We start from the raw sequence: 6,000 nt of genomic DNA on the forward strand, positions 1-6,000 counted from the left end.
GTGTGTCTTAACTTCTGAGTGCACCAGGCTGTACCCGTTAGAGCCTTGCAATCTGACAGTGTTGTGCTTCTCTGACAAAATGTTCCTCCACCGAGCTGTCATGCAGGAGGGAGGGAGGGGAGACACTCCTTGCCTGGGCTGGAGTTTACAGAGACATTGCACAGCTTACACTCCTGTTAAGTGTAAATATTCGACACTTCCATTCCATTTGTGTAAAAAATAAAGCACACACAATTATAAAATCAAGATGTATATTTCCTACTCAGTGCGTCCGTGCATATTTATTGCGTTTTTCCGTTGTCAGCGGTGGCCCCGTTGTAAAAGTGCTTGCTAGTGTTTATAAACATGTCATGGTTTTATTTTAAGATTTAAATATTAAAACATTTTATACTTTATTGCAAATCATTTTCTCCCAAAGCATAATTTGTCTTAAGTCATAAAGAACAGAATCATTCATTTCTATTTTTTCCAACTTCTCTGATTTCAGAACTGAAATATAGTTAGAGTAGATTTGCTCTGAGAAATACTGGCACTCCTAAGAGGAGATGGATTAGTGCTTTTGCATATTTTTACCAGGATTTTGTGGAAAGTAAACAACATACTTTAAAACAAAAATAAAAAAACAAGTGTTTTTTAGCTCTGGCTGGTGTGGCTCAGTGGATTAAGTGCCAGCCTGCAAACTGAAAAGTCACTGGTTTAGTTTCTGATCAGGGTACATGCCTGGGTTGTGGGCCAGGTCCATGTTTCTCTCCCTCTTTCTCCTCCCCCTTCTCTTTTCTCTAAAAATAAATAAATAAAATCTTTAAAAACAAAACAGGGCTTTTCAAGACCCTCATATCTATATGAAAATTTTAATTCCCCAGTTTCAAAATTGTGAGGTTCCAAAGATACTCAGAATAGAGAAGAATATTTTTGTCCCATTGGACACATAAGACACAAAGAAAGGCCCAAACTGGAGAAGAGTGTCACTATATGGATAATACACTGGAGGCACAAAATATACCAGTTCTGATCTGAATGTACCAAGAATGGTTTAGGTTGGGAACCTGAACCTGCCAGGTAATGTCCTACATTTTTCTTTCCAAGTTATGTGCTTTGTCATTGACAGTTAGACAGCCCAGCTCTGACAGCTGGGGGACCAAAAAAAATTCCTCCATGGAAGGGGTGAGTTTTCACCAACAAAGCAATTGCTTTGGCCCTGGCTGGTGTGCCTCAGTGGATTGAGTATGGGCCTGCAAACCAAAGGGTTCCTGGTTCAATTCCCAGTCAGGGCACATGCCTGGATTGTGGGCCAGGTCCCCAGTTGGGGCCACATGAGAGGTAGCCACACATTGATGTTTCTCTCCCTTCCTTTCTCCTTCCCTTCCCCTTTCTCTAAAAATAAATAAATAAAATCTTTAAAAAAAAAAAACAAGCAATTGCTTTGAAGTATTTCTGCTTCATGATAAATGATCCCATAATTGAATCAGCAATCAGGTAGCCAAACTTGTTGGTCACGCAGCCTTGGCTATCACTGAGTGGAGGTCCTGTCACTGTCCCTGGCACTTGGTGACAATAAGCAGAGACATCAGAAGCGGTGTGAGGAGGCATTGACAAAGGCTGCAACCTTAATGCAGACCTCATATTTTGATAGTTATTCAAATTTTACAATTTACTCAGCCTCACCAGGTTGAGTATTAATGGTAACCCTATACAACAGCCAGATTCATTCCAATAATGGGTGTGTTTGGAAGGCAAGGGGTTGAAGAGCTTTTTACTTTTATGTCCTATTTAATTTGTAGGTATGTAACTTTTTAAAACACGGTTACTCTAGAAGTCTCAAAAGATAGAAATGAACCTAAGAGGACCTACCTAAAAATCGATGGTCTTTGCAGATACTCTGAGACTAAATATATACAGTGACAGAATTTAAAACCCTCAGTGTAAAGCTAAGCGCCATTGGTAGAGAGGTCACCAGCTTTTTCAGCGCAGCCTGAGGCAGTCTTTGAAGTTGTCAGGGGGACAATGTTTTCTATGGGTCAGGACTGCAGGTGCTCATGACCCCATTTGTTGTTTTTGTGACTCACCTCTCCCTTAAGAACATCTCAAAAGGCCCCAGTGCTATGATGAAACTGATCCCCTCCTTCAAATGTTACAGCCTGTGTCAAGTCTAGACTTGGTCCCTAATTCCCCTCAGCACAGTTGGGACAAAGCTACAATACTTGATCAAACTTTGCTAAAGACTGGGGATAACAAAAGGTGAATAACAGATAATCTGATTTAAGGGATGAGCTTAGTGCCCACCTTCTCGCCAGCTGCCATGTGACAAAAGCCATTTTTCCCCACCACCTGGGAGCCCCTCAAATACAGCTAGACCTGATGTCAGAACCTTTACACTTGTGATACCGTATCCATCATCCTCTGACATCAGCTGCAGGTAAAAAGTGCCTGCTGTTTCCATCCCTGTTGCTTGCTCATACTAGAATACAAGTGGGAGTGAGTTACTATGGTTACCTTGGAAGATTCTCTTTAACTGTAAAGTCAACTTATATGCTAATTCTGATTCAGCAGATGCAAGGAGGAACCAAGAGCCCAGGTGATGTCGACATTGGAGTTGCCAGGTTCTAATCTAAACTGCTGCTGACCACCCACCAATGGGTCATAGACCAGCATTTTTGTTAATGAAATTATAATTAGAGTGCTTCACATGTAGTAAAGACAAATACTGTTTCATGTTGTTTCATGTAAAATGTATTTTCAGAGCTGCACTCAGCAGGCTCCAATCCAAGGGGTTAACTCTCTGGCTGAGAATTGCAAAATATATTAATCCCTTCTCTATGCTGCCTCCTGGCTTTTCCTCACAGGTCCTAGTTTTAGAGTCACAAAACCAATGCACAGACCCTCTTCACCCACTGAGACAGCTAGTGCAATTTGGAACATCCACCTTAAACCTACCAACTAACTAAGGCAAGGTTCTGAACTGCAGTAAAGCAATTGAAGAATGGATGGCTCTTTCCAAGTCAAGGTAGACCTTTTCTTTTCAGTTTCCCAAGCCTGGTCCACATTCTTCACAAGAAAAGTCTAAATCTTGAATTTAATTTGCCACAGTCTTTTATTTGATTGCTTTAAGAGTCTAGGTAAAATTAGCATGGTCTGATGACCCATGGCTTATGACCTATCTGTTGCTTAGTCCTTTTCTAATGCCAAAATAATTTCCACAAATGACATTAAAACTGTGGAGACTTCTGGCCAAGATGGAGGCCTAGACAGGCAAACTGCACCTCCCTCCACAACTAAGAAGAAATACAACTACCTCAAAACTAGAGACAACCAGAAATTCCAGAAAATCGAGCTGCATGGAAGTCCAACAAACAAAGATATAAAGAAGAAATATCATCCAGACAGGTAGGAGAGGTGGAGCCGGGGCAGAAAGGACGCGGTGTGGTGGCAGCAGCAGTGGTGGTGGCAGCAGTGGTGGCAGCAGCAGTGATGGCAGCGGCAGGCCGCAGAAAGTGTCATCACACATTTTAAAAACTAGGGAGGGACACCTAGGGAGAGCTCCCAGCACCAGACCAGAGCAGCTCAGCTCATGGTCCCAGCACCAGGGAAAATCAAGCCTCATTGCTTCTTACTGTGCAAACCAGTGGGGTTTGGGGCGGAGGCAGAAACTGCCAGTCTCTCAGCAGAGTCCACTTGTTTAAAGGGCCCCCACAGTCCTAGAACATCTGCAGACCCACCAACTCTGGGAACAATGACAAGGGCAACAGATAGAAAGGCACCAGTCCCATACGGAAGTGAGAGAAGTGCCTGAAAAGGGGGCAAGTGCTGAGCAAGCAGCATTGTTCTCTCTCAGACCCCTCCCCCACATACAGTGCCACAACATGGTGAAACAGGTCGACCTATACTGATAAATACCTAAGGCTCCCCCCCTTAAACATAACAGGAGCGATAGCTCTACCTAAGACACAGAGCCAAACAAACACAGGAGCCTGCCAAGATGAGAAGACAGAGAAATATGGCCCAAAAGAGGGAACAAATCAAGGTTCCAGTGGGAGAACGAAGGACAAGGAGATAGCCAACCTAACAGATAAGGAGATAGCCAACCTAACAGACATAGAGTTCAAAACACTGGTGATAAAGATGCTCACAGGCTTGACAGATATGCTTGAGTATGGCAAACGCATAAGGGAAGAAGTGAAGGCTATGCTACATCAAATGAAGGAAAATCCACACAAAACCAATGGTGAAGGGAAGAAAACCGGGGTTCAAATCAATGATTTGGAACATAAGGAAGAAAAAAACAGTCAACCAGTACAGAATGAGGAAACAAGAATTGAAAAAAATGAGGAGAGGCTTGGGAACCTCTGGAACATTAAACATGCCAACATCCAAATTATAGGGGTGCCAGAAGGCAAAGAGGAAGAGCAAGAAATTGAAAGCTTATGTGAAAAAATAATGAAGGAAAACTTCTCAAATTTGACAAAGGAAATAGACATACAAGTCCAGGAAGCACAGAGAGTTCCAAACAAGCTAGACCCAAAGAGGACAACACCAGGCAAGACACATCATAATTAAAATGCCAAAAATCCAAGATAAAAAGGGAATTTTAAAAGCAGCAAGGGAAAAGCAGAGAGTTACCTACAAAGGGGTAACTATAAGACTCTCAGCTAATTTCTCAAAAGAAACTTGGCAGGCAAGAAGTATTCAATGTGATGAAAAGCAAGGCCTACAACCAAGATTACTCTATCCAGAAAAGCTATCATTTAGAATGGAAGGGCAGATGAAGTGCTTCCCAGACAAGGTAAAGCTAAAGGAGTTCATCACCACCAAGCCCTTATTCTCTGAAATGTTAAAGGGACTTGTTTAAGAAAAAGATCAAAACTACAAACACTAAAATGACAACACACTCACAGCCATCAACAACTGAATCTAAAAAATAAAAACAAGACCCAACGAAGCAAACCAGAATAGAAACAGAATCATAGGTATATGGATCATTTGGAGGGTTATCAGCTGGGAGGGGGAAAGGGGTGAAATGGGGAAATGGTGCAGAAATTAAGAAGTATAATTTGTTGGTACAAAATAGACAGGGGAACGTTAATAATAATATAGGAAAGGGTGAAGCCAAAGAACTTATATGCATGACCCATGGACATGAACTAAGAGGGATGGGATTGCTGGAGTGAAGGTGGGTACTGGGCAGAGGGGAGCAAAGGGGAAAAATATTGGGACAACTATAACAACATAATCAATAAAATATACTTCAAAAAATTTGGAGGTATTCTTGCAGATGAGAAAAAAAAAAACTTCAAGGACAAATGACTAACAACTTGCTTACCATCTAATATGGACATATCAATAGAACATCACTGGTCTAAATGACTCAGAGCCAGAAAGAATAGTTAAGGCCTGGGAAAGGTGAAGTTCTATCCCGCCCTCCTGTCTAAGGCCTGACTTCCTAGTTCTGGTTTCTGGTCTTGTCTGGACAGTTGACTGAGAGGACATCTACTCCAGGCTTCAAAAGGATGACCAGTGTGAAACAGCACAGCAGAAATCTAACATCCAAACAATGAGGCATAGATTTTACTTTAGCAAAATACAATGGACTCTGCTTCCATCTGAAAGGAGAAGGGAAGAAAAATACTTTATTTTCAGGGGGGACTTTAAAGATCTTAAATTCCCTGTGGCTCTAAATAGCAAATTATAATTAACCGTTCCCTAGTAACAGACTTAGAGTCCCTCAGAGAGAACAGTTGACTTCTAGTCAACAAAAATATGAAACCAACAAATTAAAAGACTGGATGGTAATTGGACTGTTTGATTGTCAGGGGCTACTCTTACATCTTTGATATTCTGCGTGCCCCCCTCACTCCTTCACCTAGCAGTTCTGGTATGAATAACCCCCCAGTGAAGGAAACGTTTCCCCGCCTTCTTCCCAAACCAGTTTCTTCTTAGAATATTACTCATCCTAATGGACCGTAGCCACCAAATATGACTTCAAGTCCACAGTCTTTTTCCTTA

The sequence above is a fragment of the Furipterus horrens genome, unplaced genomic scaffold, assembly GCF_987537825.1.
Source record: "Furipterus horrens unplaced genomic scaffold, mFurHor1.1.pri manual_scaffold_2, whole genome shotgun sequence".
NCBI classification, from domain to species: Eukaryota; Metazoa; Chordata; class Mammalia; order Chiroptera; family Furipteridae; genus Furipterus; species Furipterus horrens.